Raw genomic sequence first — 14749 nt, 5'->3', positions numbered from 1 at the left:
CAAAATAACACATCCATACTGATTGGAGCCTGCCTCAGATTTAGACCCCCAGAAGTACTCCATAGAGGGCACCAAGAGGACAGATATTTCCTGTGGTTGCTTGGTCAAGCAAGCTGCGATGCGTGCTCTCGGGCTCCTTTCTATGGCTGTGGGTCACATTCCACTTCTCCACTGCCTCCCTGTTCGTGGGACACCAGACGCAGTGTGCTCTAATTGCCCTTGCAAATACCACAGCACTGACAACACGGAGCTGAAGCTGCTGCAAAGCAGTGCCAGGCTCACGGGCCTCATGCTGTGCCTCATGTCTCAGTTCATCCAAACTGTCCACATGCTGCTCCAGCAGGACAATGACAAGCCCAAACTGGAGGACCTCGTCAGCCAGGTCCTGGCACACAGCTGCTGCAAATGCCCCTAAATCCCCTGAATACCATCAAACACTACTTCTGGTGGAGTGAGACCAGTTTCAACTGGTGGGACCATATCATCATGCAGCTATGGGCTGACCAGCAGTGGCTCCAGAACTTCCATATGCAGAAGGCCACCTTCCAGGAGCTCTGCAAATGGCTCATCCCTGCTGTCAGGTGACAGGACACCAGACTGCAACCTGCCATCCTCCTACAGAAGTGTGTCATCAACGCCCTATGGAAGCTCGCCAGACTGGACAGCCACTGGTCTTTTGGGAACCAGTTCAGTGTGGCGAAATCCATAGTTGGGTCCATGCTTCTGCAGGTAGCCAAGGCCATTAACAATGTGCTGATATGGAGGGTCATCATGGATGGCTTTGCTGCCATGGGCTTCCCTAACTATGGGGTGAGAGACGACATAGATGTCACATACATCCCCATCCTGGCCAGCAACCACTGTGCCTTGGACTATATGAACAGGAAGGGGTACTTCTCAATAGTGCTTCAGGCCTTCATGGACCACATGGATGCTTCACCAAATTCAAGGTCTGCTGGTTGGGAAAGGCTCACAGTACCCGCAAAAAGGCTTCTTCCTCACAGAATGAAGATTACCAATGCTGGAAAAAACCCTCTGGGTTTGTCTACACTACAAAGTTAGTTGGAACTAACGGACGTTAGTTCGAACTAACTTTCATAGGCGCTACACTAGCGCTCCGTTAGTTCGAATTTAATTCGAACTAGCGGAGCGCTTAGTTCGAACTAGGTAATCCTCATTCCACGAGGATTAAGCCTAGTTCGAACTTACTAGTTCGAATTAAGGGCTGTGTAGACCCTTAATTCGAACTAGTGGGAGGCTAGCCCTCCCCAGGTTTCCCTGGTGGCCACTCTGGCCAACACCAGGGAAACTCTATTGCCCCCCTCCTGGCCCCGGACCCCTTAAAGGGGCACTGGCTGGCTACGGTGCCCGTGCCAGGTGAAAGCCTGCCAGCATCCAGCTAGCAGACCCTGCACCTGGCATGGATCGAGCCACCCACCCGATGCCCCCCAGCCCTCCCCCTCTTCCTGGGACCAGGCTGGCAGCTCCTGGGAGCTTACCCAGGACTGCAAGAGGTGGGCACCCGCCTGGGCTAGTGCGGACATCGTGGACCTCGTCCACCACCTCCGCACTAGGCACAGGAAAGTGGCCGTCTAGGGCAGGAGAGCTGCCAGCCTGGCCACCCAGGAGCAGGTGTGCAAGAGAATCAAGGGGGTCCACTGAGACCTCCGACCCTGAGCCCTGTGTTTACAATGGCCGTCCTGGGTCAGACCAAAGTTCCATCTAGCCCAGTAGCCTGTCTGCCGACAGCGGCCAACCCTAGGGACCCTGGAGGGGATGGACTGAAGACAGTGACCAAGCCATTTGTCTCGTGCCATCCTTCTCCAGCCTTCGACAAACCTTGGGCAGGGACACCACTCCTACCCCCTGGCTAATAGCACTCCATGGACCCAACCTCCATGACTTGATCTCACGTCCCTTTAAACTCTGTTCTAGTTCTAGCCTTCACAGCCTCCTGCAGCAAGGAGTTCCACAGGTTGACTCTTTGCTTTGTGAAGAACAACTTTCTGTTACTACTTTGCAGCCTGCTACCCATTCCTTTCCTTTGGTGTCCTCTAGTCCTTCTTTATGGGAACTAATGAAGAACTTTTCTGGATGCACCCTCTCCACCCAAGTCCTGCTTTTAGAGACCTCTATCCTGTCCCCTCTCCGTCTCCTCTTTTCTAAGCTGAAAAGTCCCAATCTCTTTAGCCTCTCTTCATATGGGACCTGTTCCCAACCCCTGATCATTGTAGTTGCCCTCCCTTCTCCCAGCCTCTCTCTTCCCCTCTCCCACCTCCTTTTCCCAGTCTCCCCCAGTTTTGTTCAATAAAGACAGATTCCATTTTTGAACACAATTGTCCTTTATTTTGTACATCAAGAAAAGGGGCTAGGGAAGGGTAAGTGGAAGGAGGTGAGGGAGGAATGGGGCACGAGCCCCCGATGGGGAGGACTGGGCTGGCTCTGCGGGTTTTTGGGATGGAACCTCTCCTGCAGCCCCCCAATTGCCTCCTCTCCCCAGATGGAAGCCTGCGGCAAGTGCAGCCGGTCTGATGGCCGAGTGCTGTGATGTGCCCAGTGTGGGTAGTCCGGGCACTCCAAGCCAGGACTGCTTTGCAAGCGGGGCACCTCTGAGAACTGTCTGTCCGGGGTGGGGGTCGGGACCCTTTAAGCACAGCCCTTGGCTAGCCTGAGACAGCAGCTCCATGCTCTAAGTCTCCTCTGATGCCCTGCCGGCACTGCTTCCGGCCATCCTTAAGCCTGGTTCAGGGTCCACTCAATGTGGACATGCTAGTTCAAATTAGCAAAACGCTAATTCGAACTAATTTTTTAGTCTGGATCCGTTAGTTCGAATTAGCTTAGTTCGAATTAACTAATTCGAACTAAGTTAGTTCGAATTAACGTTGTAGTGTAGACGTACCCTGTGTTCTTTTGATTTTCTTGTGGAAAAATGCAATTGCACTGTGGACATTCCTCAAGTTTTATCAGAAAAACATCCTTTTTTTCTAACAAAACTCTATAGTGTAGACCAGTGTTTCGCAGCCTTTTTTTTTATAAAGTGCCCCTTTTTCAAAAAGAAAAAAATTATAAGTAACTCCAATACCTGCAGTTTTCAGACACACACAATTTTTTCTTCCATTGCTACACTTTGTTTAAACAACTTAATCATAGCCAAGCAGGAGATGAAATTTTTGGGTGTAAAAAGTACAGAAATAATAAAGAGCTGTAAAACTTAAACCAAAAATTCAGTTTTCTCCAAATTTCAGTTGTGTTGACGTACCCCCCAGACTTCTCTCGCGTATCCCTAAGGGTACTTGTACCACTGGTTGAGAAACACTGGTGTAGATATATAGTTGCTCACTGATGCTGAATGGATCGCTTTAATGTTGGCTGAATTTCAACACTAAATGAAGTGATCCATGACTATATTAAGTGCTTTGAGATCCTTCTGATGAAAAGAAGAGCCTGTAAGAGCCTCAGCCGTAATAATCCCATACAAAGTAAGACAGAATACTTTCTAACATTTTGCCATTGATCTTGAAACAAAGAGTGCACACAGAGCGATAAACTCTATTAAACATATACCAAAGGATGGAATTGTAAAAACCTCCTGATAATACAATTCCATTACTCCAGTGGAGTACAAGGATTGATGCTTGCATTGTTTCCACTGAGCTTACTTTTTTTTCCTCCTTTACTGTTCCTCTCCAAGTACTGGATCTTACCTTCATTCAAAATGAAAAATGGAACAGCCACCATGCAGTATTTTTTTCTTACAAACTGCAAAACATCTGAGAATAAGACCCATCTGTTACTATCATGTAAACAGGCCAAAAGTACTAAAGGAAGGGAGAAAAAGGCTGGCATACTGACTGCATCAGCTGAACCAGGTCTCTGCCAAACCCTGGCCCCAGAGCCTCTGCCCACTATAGAGAACTGGCCTCTGGCAGCTCTTCACACTGCTTGCCAGCAACCTGCAAAACATCAATGAACAGATGCAGAGAACAAGGGTGGTGAAACAGGTTGTGCATTGAGTGATGGGCTGATGTCAGAGTCATTAGGTCTTCCTGATGAATGGGCAGCAAATTAATTGTTGGTCCCACTTATTAATTCATTTATTTCGGTTACTGGAGAGAACAGGCTCACCAGTTATCACTGGTGGTGCAGATTAATATATAACGTATGGAGAAGGATTCATTCAATGACTGCAGAGCTGAACAGCTTTCTCCTTTAACTCTTCTCCAAAATTTGAAAAGTGATTTATAAAATTAGTTGTGATCATTACAATCCAAAACTTCCTAAGGATGGGATCTTACACAATGTAGAATGATTTCTCCTATGGGAAATGCTGGAAACCTCCATTGGTTGGAACATGCAAAATTAGATGGGATAAAACACTAGGAAAATACCATAATCTCCTTCTGGCCGAAAGAATGAACTACATGCACACAGGTTTGCTTTCCAGTTCTAATATCTGTAAGGGTATTTCTACATTGCAAACTTCTTTCGGAATAAGCTTTCCTGGACACACAAAAAGCGTAACAAAATAGCGATTTGCTATATCTAAGGATAGTGTCCAATCAGTGTGGATGCAAACTTTTCAAATAGGAAATCACTATCTTGCATTTAAGGCCACCCGGAACCAGTTCAGGTAGGGCATTAGGTCAGCAATTGCTTCCTGGAACTGCTGCCTAAAGCTATCTGAGACACAAGCTTAAAAGGACACCCCTGGACAGCTGTTTCTCAGCTTCTTCATCGGCTTGCTTACCTACTTTTCTGAGGGACAGCAAAGCATTTCCATTGCTTTCTCTGGTTGCCCTGCTTCTGGACACCACAGCTCTCTGCAATGGAGCCAGAGCTCTCTCTGGGCACTTGATGGTCCCACACTGCCTTGCTGCAGTTTCTGCAGCAGTTTCTGCAGGCTGCCTTCATGGCCCTGCATAAGCTCGACCTGAGCTCATTGTGGAGAACCTCTCCCTGTTTGCGGGAGCAATGCCCTTGCAACTGCTCCTCATTATGGAGTGATACTTCTGGTGGTTGGACACTAGTTCCGGCTGGTGATGGAGTGTTGGGACAACCACCAGTGTCTCCAAAACTTCCGCATGAAGAAGAAGACATTCCTGGAGATGTGTGCCTGGCTTGCCCTTGCCCTCAGATGATGGGACACCCAGATACAACCCGCCATTCCCCTGGAGAAGCATGCCTTGGCTCATGAAGCCATACACTGGACATTTTGTCCTGAGCAAGGACCGCTTCAATGGCCTCTTGGCCAGGGCCTGCATGCAGGCTGAATGCACCTTCAGTCATGTGAAGGTGAGGCTGAGGTGACTCCTGACCTGCCTGGATATGAGGGAGCAAAATATTCACCGGGTGATATCCTCATGCTGTGTGCTCCACAACATCATGGAGGGGAAAGGGGAAGTCTTCCTTCCAGGATGGTGCATAGAGGCTGGCCAGGACAGATGGGACTTTGAGCAGCTGCCGTCCAGCAGGCCTATCAGGTGGAGACGTGCATCACTGAGGCCCTGAGGGAGAACTTCTCTCAAGGTTCTCAGTAACTCTCCCCAGGGCCTTGCCCCTCTCTGCCTTTCCCATAACAACCTCTCCCTTCCCCCTTTCAACCTTCTTCCCTGGGGACACATCAAAAACAACTGTTTTGTTTTGAAAAAAATTACTGTTTGGTTATTTATTTGGAATAGAAGTAACTGGGGAGGAGGGGGCTGAACACATGGAAATGGGGAAGGGGCAGAGAACATTGGAAGGGGGAGTAGAGGCTATGGGCTTGGGTGACGCATGACTCAAGTACTTCCTCCGCCTCATGTGCATGGATCTCAGTGACTTCAAGGCTGAGGGGGTCCAGGGAAGATAAAGTAATAGGAGGGGGAGAGGGGGGCTGGATCAGGCTCAGGCATGGGAGATGGAGCAGGGTCAGGCATGGGAGGAATGTAGGCAAGGCTGGCCCAAGCCCTTTTGGCGCCCTGGGCCCGGGGCGCATGGCGCATGCTCAGGCCAGCCATGGCCACTGGTGTGCAGCCCGGGGCCCACCCCGGGGTGCATGGCGCATGTGCTGCCCAAGCTGGTCAGTGCTGCTGGCACACACACTGGGCCATACAAAGCTCCATGGTCATGGGGGGAAGAACGCTGCTGGCCGGCGCCATGGGGCCGGCACTGCGGGAGCCGGGCACACAGTGCCTGATGGCAGCTGTAAGGGACACTGAATGCCTCTTACAGCTGCCATCAGGCGCCCTCCATCGGTTGGCGCCCTGGACAGCTGCCCGGCTCACCCATGCCTCCGTCTGGACCTGGATGTAGGGGAAAAAGGTCTGGGATATGAGCAGAGACTGGGACTGGTGCTGGGTAGGTCAAGAGCTCCCAGATGGTTTCACACATGTTGCAGCCCTGCTGCAGCAGCTCAGACCACATCTGTGCCCGCCACTGCACATTGTCCCAGACCTTCTGGGCCAGCGTCTACTGAATGTCCCGCAGGATGGAGAAGTGCTCCCTCATGGATGTATCCACATCCTTTCTGTAGTGGGCGGCCCAGAATTGGACACCGTACTCCAGATGTGGCCTCAATAAAGTGCCAAATAAAGAGGAATAATCACTTATCTTGATCTGCTGGCCATGCTCCTCCTAATGGACCCTAATATGCCATTAGCTCATATCCAGCTTCTCATCCACTGTAAGCCCCAGGTTCTTTTCTGCAGAACTGCTACTTAGCCAGCCGGTCCCCAGCCTGTAACAATGATTAGGATTCTTCCATCCCAAGTGAAGGACTCTGGGATTTCTTTTTGCCCAATCCTCCAATCTGCCCAGGTCACTCTGGACCCTATCCCTGCCCTCCAACATATCTACCTCTCCCCGTAGCTTAGTGTAATCCACAAACTTGCTGAGGGTGCAATCTATCCCCTTTTCCAGGCCATTAATAAAGATGTTGAACAAAACCGGCCCTGGAACCGGTTTGTTTGTAATGTATCCTTTAAGAAGCTTCAAATCAATCAAAGCAAAAATTCACAAAAGCACCATTCATAATAAAGTTTGGACAATTTCAGAAACTAAACTTAAAGTGACCTTTCCTCCTAAAATTATCAACTGGGAATCAAGCTACCAAATTCAGGTCTAGATACAGATTTTCAAAACTTCAACAGAGTATTATTCATATTTAGCTTCAGTCAATTGATTGACACCATTTGCAAAGTTTAGATCTAGGTTCAGATTTTGAACACCCTTTAAATGCACAGGCTTTGATTTAGCTCAGAGGTGTAGCCACGCATGGCCCTAGGTGGGATGTGACTCACCCATTTAGCACCCAGGCCCACCCTCCAGCCTAGCTGTGCTCTGGCTCTAGAGTTTTCCTTACTCTGCTCACCTTCCCAGCGCTCCTTCCAGGGAGCAGGGTTGAGGTGCAGGTGCTTGTGCTGCTCTTATCTAGCATTTCTGACAAATGGATGGAGTGGGACAAGGCCCTGCACCACAACAGCTCTCTGGCTAGAGTGACAGTGGGGCAGGTGAAGTAGAGCAAGCACAGAGTGGGTGGAGCCAGGGAGAGTGCAAGAGCACCCATTTTTCCAGGTCCATGGGTTGGCATATGGGCTAATCCGCAACTGGGAAGAGAGTAAGCAAGCAATCTGGTGCCAGCAGCAATAGAGGAGATCTTCAAAAAAGGTAGACATGCTGCCTTGGGGATTCTGGCTCAGCATGATGGTGGGACCTGAAAGGGAGCCAGGAGCTGACAGTCATATGCACTGGAGAGCAACATCTCATCCCAGAGCTGAGTGTATGCCCAGGGTCCCAGGGATCTCTTGGCCAGAGGGTCCATCCATTGTCACCCACAAGGTTAGCTGCAGGGAGGTGGAAAAAGTTGGGCACCCTATCCCTTGTGCCCTTTCAGCCCCCCCGCCCCAGTTGCCTGATCACCCCAAATTTGGGTCTACTCACATATTCCAAACTGGCTATGACTCTGGTTTAGGCACATGTCTAATATGAAACAGTGGTCTCCATTAAAAAGTCAAGATTTGTTAAGAGAAGATACAGTATTTTACTAAGAAATCACTACTGGTATCTTTGTCAAATGTTGACTTGGTAATAGCGACCATTGTAAAGGGAGATTATTTTGCTCCTGAAAAAAAATCTGAAAGGGGAAAATATTTTTTTCTGTGAGCCATTCTGACATACCTATTTTTAACCATAAAATGTGGTGTGTACTTACAAAATATGTGTATCAATGGAAAATACAATAAAATGTCCTTGATACATATTCATTTGGGTATTCCATCTACAAGAAATCAGGGCACTAGGAAAGAACATCTGGACTAACATATATGCATCAGTTTTGTTCATCTTAATTTCACTTTCTCATTTATTTTTTCAAGCTTCTTCTGCAAAAACAAAAAAGATGTCTCTTCAGCTCATTTGTCTGTTACATGCTAAAAGATTTTTCTCTTGCATTTTATTACTGAAGTTTAAATATAGAGTACTTGGGCCAGAATATGAACTCACATATACTTCGGTAGATCAGCAATAATCACAATAAAGTCAATGTATTAAAACTCGTGAAAAAACAATGTAAGAGGGGTCAGAATCAGGTCCTATGAGACTATTTCTCAGTATGCCATTCCGTCCTTTCTAAACTGCCAAAGAGAATTCAGTAAAGGTTGAACATTTGGTTTACTGATTAGTTCAAGAAGACTTCATTTAGGCCTTGAATTTTCTCACACCCTTGTAAGACCTACAACATTGGCATGTAAATGATAAGTGAACCACTCTAGGACAACAAGAAGTTGAAAAAAGTCACCAATGCAGCTGTCACACGTTCATAGTTGAGAAGTCAATTCTTTTTGTTTAACTAGAAGCCTCTTAGTCATTGATTTAAAATGAAATATTTATAACTTCTCTCTGAAAGCTCTAAATATCTATAGTAGTTAAAATAAAGAGCTTTCATATGCAGAGTGCAGAAGTTCTGTGCTTTTAAGGGCTCCATTGTATATTTAAACCAAGAATTATTTATGGCATTTTTACAGCATAGTACTGAGGAATTTTCCCTCTACCGCCCACATGGTCTATAGTTTTATATAGTTACACGTTGGATGACTTTTAGCAGTAACTTTTAACTAGTTCACTAGGGTCCTTTCTATAATCTGCATGGCTGTGTCTACATTGGCCCCTATTCCGTAATAGGGATGCAAATGTAGCACTTTGGAATAGGCGAATCCGCGGGGGATTTAAATATCCCCCGCGGCATTTGCATTAACATGGCTGCCGCTTTTTTCCGGCTTGTAGATAAGCCGGAGAAAAGCGCCAGTCTGGACGCGATCCTCCGGAAAAAGTAGGAATAAGAGATCCTCCGGAAAAGAGCTTATTTTCCAGAGGATCGCGTTCAGACTGGCGCTTTTCTCCGGCTTATCTACAAGCTGGAAAAAAGCAGCAGCCATGTTAATGCAAATGCCGCGGGGGATATTTAAATCCCCCGCGGATTTGCCTATTCCAAAGTGCTACATTTGCATCCTTATTATGGAATAGGGTCCAATGTAGACACAGCCCATATGTATGAATCTAGATTGGTTGAGTCAATAATGATTTCAGTTACATGCCATTATAGTAAAGAATAGCTACCTAACACCTGAAGTTATTGTTAGAGCTGTGCAAAATGCAAGCAATGGCTTTTTGTCAATGCATTCCAGCAAGAAAGGGTGCATCACTATTCAACAATCATTGGTGTGGATTCTGTCATTTTTAGTCATATTGAGACTTTCCAGCTACTTACATTCATTTCAGCTTCTTTTCCATATTTTCAGGTTGATTCTTCTTTTTTCAGTAGAAGAGAACTACATTTTCAAAAGCATTTGTTGTACACCTGTTGCTGCTGCTGGTTGTGTCGATTTCATTGAGCACAGTGATAGTGATTTTATGATTGTGCCTGTAGTATATCTTGCAGTTTTATTACAATCATAACATTTTTGGTTTTGTTTTTACTAAATGTTGCATTTAAAACAAAAAAGAGTACATTTGTGCAGAAATTATGCAATACCATCAAGAGCTCCACCCCTCAATTCATTGAAAATAGAACCATAGTGCCGTACACTTGGCTCAAGGAATCAATAGAACTAAGGGATCTTTTGTTCCAAAAATAAATGGATTCCCCATCGCCCTGCACCATTTAAATCAGTACAAGATAAATGCAAAGTACAAGATGAATGTATGAAACCCCAAACCAGGTAACATTTTAATATATTTTGCTCTAGTATAAATTCCAACAGAAATACAGGGCATTTGCTAATCATGGCATTAGCCTAAGGGAGAGGAGAGTCCTAGCTCTATGTTATAAAGATCAACAAATTCTGACCACATGAGAAAAAGCAAATTCCAGTATTTCTAGGTATGGAAACTTCCCTCCATTTGCACAGTTATCTTCTATACTTAATTTCTATTATTTCTTAGAATATATTTTATTAAATATGATTGGTCTGAACATCACACAACATGTTCAGTCATGTTTTCTATTATGTTTTTACTTCATTAATCGTTCCTCTTATTACATTATTTAAAATTGTATCCTCAGTCAGAGTAATGCATTCTTCTTTTTCAAAAGGTCATATGATAAAGAACTGTGCTGTTGAGAACTTAAAAACTGTTCAAGATAACTCCTTTCTGTGAACTGTAGCTTCTTAGTTAAAAACAACAGCATAAATAATACATTGTCATAAAAGTGCATCCAAGTACTTGCAAACTGCTTCTAGGATTCTCAAAGAATTTGTCTTAAGCAGAGTCTTTCTTCACTTTATATTTTTTTATTTGAAAAAAAGACTATAAAGTCTTTCTGTGCAATCATATCTCTATCAGTAATTTCCCATTCTGTCTTTCCAGCTTCCTTTGTCAAAAAAGATTTGCCATTAACTTAGTATCTCTCTCAGCCTGAGGCTAGTTCTACACTACAAACTTAGTCTGATGGAAGCCATCTTAAATCCACCTAATAATGTGTGCATCACACTACTAGACTCTTCTGCACTTACTTAATTACTCCACCTCCACAAAAGGTGAAGTACTTAATTTGATGTAGAAGAGTTGATGAATTACCAGGTGTCCAGTTTTCAACTGGAACATCTGATTGAAAAGGGACCCTGTTGACTCAGTTAAAAATCTGGTCAGAAGTGCAGTGGGGCAGGTGTAATCAACGAAGCTCCTCATACTGTCTGTGCCCCAGGCACTAGCTCCACAGTTCCCATTGGCTGGGAACTTCAGCCAAAGAAATTTATGGAGTAATGTATGTGGGCATGGCAGCAAGCACTGCACAGAGACATCCTTGCACCTAGGAATTTGACATCCTGATCACTTCTAGGAGCATCACAGAGCCAGAGCAGGCAGGGAGCCTGCCTTCGCCCCTCTGCACCATTGACTGGAACTGCCTGAGGCAGGTCCCACCAAAGAGTTTTCAAAGCCCAAAGTGGCACACTGTGGTTAGCTGCATCACATGGCCAGCCAAGGCAGTGAGCGAGTGGCTGGGCATGTGGATTCCAGCAGTGTGCGGACCTGAAGAAGGAGGCCCCAAGGCAACCACCTTGCTTGCCTTGCCCTAAGGCTGAGCCTGGCCTGAGGTAAGTGCCACCAGTAGAAGCTCAAATCCCACCTGTATCACAACCTCCTACCGCAAGTTGGAAAACCCTCCCACGCACTAACTCCCTCGTTTCAACCTCTGCCCCAAACTTGAGCACCTTCCTAGACCCCTCATCCCACACCCCAGTCCTCAATCCCCTACACAGCCATGAGCATTTAAAACTCCCACACCAAAAACTCCCTCCTGGAGCCTGCACCCCTTCACATACCACAACCCAGGGCGGCTCCTGCACTCCAAACCTTTTAGCCCCAACTGAAAGCACGCCCCCAGCACTCCAAATGGAAATGACAGAGGTACTTAATGCCTTCTTTGCCTCAGTTTTCACCAAAGCAGTTGACCGTAATTGGATGCCAAACATGGTAAATGGCAATAAAAATGGGGTATGACCAGAAGCTAATACAGATAAAGAACAATTTAAAAATTACTTAGAAAAATTAAATGTCTTCAAATCATCAGAACCTGATGACATGGAACCTAGAAAGCTCAAGGAGCTGACAGAGGAGAAACCTAAACCAATAAATGGAAGATGGGAGAGATTCCAGAGATGGAAAAGGAGAGATAAGAAAAATGATTCTCCTTAGCCTCTGATGATAGGACAAGAAGCAATGGACTTAAACTTCAGCAAGAGAAATTTAGGTTGGACATTAGGAAATATTTCCTCATTGTCAGAGTGGTTAAGCAGTGGAATAAATTGCCCAGAAAGGTTGTAGAATCACCATCATTGGAGATTTTTAAGAGCAAGTTAGACAAACACCTGTCAGGGATGCTCTGGTGCTTGGTCCTGTGAGTGCAGGGGAATGGACTTGATGACTTATCAAGGTGTCTTAGGCTATGTCTACACAGCAGCATTATTTTGGAATAAATGACGTTATTCTGAAATAACACAGTGCACATGTACACACAAGGGCTACGTCTACACTGGCCCTTTTTTCGGAACGGGCATGCTGATTTTGAAAGTGGGAATAGGGAAATCCGTGGGGGATTTAAATATCCCCCGCAGATTTAAATAAACAGGTCCGCCGCTTTTCTTCCGGCTTGGGGAAAAGCCGGAAAAAAAGCGTCTAGACTGGCCCGATCCTCCGGAATAAAGCCCTATTCCGGAGGATCTCTTATTCCTACTTCAAAGTAGGAATAAGAGATCCTCCGGAATAGAGGTTTATTCCGGGCCAGTCTAGACGCTTTTTTTCCGGCTTTTCCCCAAGCCGGAAAAAAAGCGGCGGACATGTTTATTTAAATCCATGGGGGATATTTAAATCCCCCACGGATTTCCCTATTCCCACTTTCAAAATTAGCATGCCCCTTCCGAAAAAGGGGCCAGTGTAGACGTAGCCAAGTAGTTATTTCAACATAATGTCAAAAAAAGTTTGGGCAGGAGAACTTCTTACACCAACTCCTGTAACCCTCATTGTATGAGGAGTAAGGGAAGTCAGGGGAAGAGTACTCTAGCTCAAAATAACTGCTGTGTAGACAGTGCCAAAAGACAAATAATGCTATTTCGACAAGTTACGCACTTAGCGTAGCTCAAATTGCGAAGCCTATTTCAGGTTTAGCCCTGCTGTGTAGAATTGCCCACACAATCCTATGATTCTATGATTCAGTTCTGAATAGAGCTGAAGTGCGTGAGTTAAAGGTTTCAAAACTGAGAAGGTATTTTTAAAAATCTAAATTTGGGGAGATGGAGAGTGTTTGGCTATGCATTTGGATCCTGCTTTTATGTCCCCCAAGAGGATGTAAAAAATGTAGAGGATAGAAACTAGCTAAAAATGGAAATTATTACTTGAAAAGTAGTTTAAAACTAATTATAGCTGGTGCTATTTTGGGTGACATTGGAAGAATAGGTGGGGATGAAAAAAGAGTTGATGATAGTAGCAAAATGCATTGCAGTGTCATTGCAGGAAAAACCTTAAATGGAATCTGTCACCTACAAACTGTGTAGGGACATGCCCTATAGTTAAATCAGATAAAAGAGGCAGCAAAGGTATGATGAGTTCATCTTTTCCTGGGATTATCCCATTTTCAGCAAGGTTATTTTAGTCCCTAGACACTTGGCTTGCAGGATTTTGAGAGGGTTCCAAAATAAATCTTCTGGTTCATTGGGAACTGGTTCACTGGCGAAACTTTGATGAAATCATATTCTACTGGAATATGCAGTTGTGATTAAATCAACCTGCTTCACAAAATCAGGTTGATTTTGCTGGACTATCACTGAAGTAGAAATGTTTAAGATGAAACTTATTTTTGTCCTGAAATATCTATTTTTATTTTGTATTATATTAATGTATATATGTGTGTGCACACACAAAATAAAATATAAGTTGAAAAAAAAACCCTTTTCAATTGCTCAAAAATCTTCCATGGAAAATTTTGAAATTTTCAGTTTTTCACTTTGGTTAGGAATATAGTCAAATTTTAAAATCCCTAAGTCCCTTACCAAACAGAACTTCCATTCTCCATGCAACTCCAGTATAAATGTCTACATCAGAACTCGAATAAGGAAAAAAATCCCCTTCTTTCCAGTTACATTACATTTCATCTTCTGTTCTGCTCCAAAATGCTTCTTGAGCTTTCTGTGTTAGTCTCATAGTCATCTTAAAAACAACTCTAATGAAATTCCTAAAAGCTTTAAAAAAAAGAAGAAGAAGAGACAAGGTGCTAAAACCATCCATTATTTCAAGACTGAACTGAAAACACCAGGCAGGGCACTCATCTCTGCAATGCCAAATAGAATGCTGAGGAAAGTTCCCTTTATTGTGTGTCAGATTTAAAATTGATTGAAGTGCATACACAAATGGAAAAGCTGTCAAAAAGCAGTCAGTGGTATGTTGATAGCTCTTCTTCTCATGCTGACCCAAGGCTTTAATGCAATTCCTTTCTGGTGGGAAATGGCAGAGGCTGGTTTCAAATCCTCACAGTAGGACAGTATAGTGAGTGCTGGTGGCTCATTGAATTCATTTTCCGTATGTTAAATCCCTCCACTGGTTCTGGAGCATCAAAAATAAATATATATATATATATATATATATATTACCATCTGCACAAGAGCTCAAAAAATACCGAGACCAAATTCTATGCTGGCGTCTTACAGCAGGTTAGACCTACACCAGTTTAACCAGTAGACAGGTTAGCCCCTGGATCATAGAGTCTGTAGGCCATATAAAT

At 44.8% G+C, this 14749-nt stretch overlaps 1 long non-coding RNA gene across 6 annotated transcripts in view; it reads left to right on the top strand.

Moving 5' to 3' along the window:
- LOC112546024 (uncharacterized) overlaps positions 1 to 14749 on the top strand; it is a 103423-nt gene that overhangs the window by 70599 nt on the left and 18075 nt on the right. Inside the window, exon 4 of one of the 6 annotated variants that reach the window (XR_012903521.1) lies at positions 9774 to 12526. The exons of the other annotated variants lie outside the window; for them this stretch is intronic. This is a non-coding gene — a long non-coding RNA (uncharacterized LOC112546024). Of the gene's footprint in view, positions 1 to 9773; positions 12527 to 14749 lie in introns of those variants that run through there. 6 annotated transcript variants of the gene reach the window in all.

Source organism: Pelodiscus sinensis, chromosome 4 (assembly GCF_049634645.1).
Source record: "Pelodiscus sinensis isolate JC-2024 chromosome 4, ASM4963464v1, whole genome shotgun sequence".
NCBI lineage: Eukaryota > Metazoa > Chordata > Testudines > Trionychidae > Pelodiscus > Pelodiscus sinensis.
This window is presented reverse-complemented; position numbering and strand designations above follow the sequence as displayed.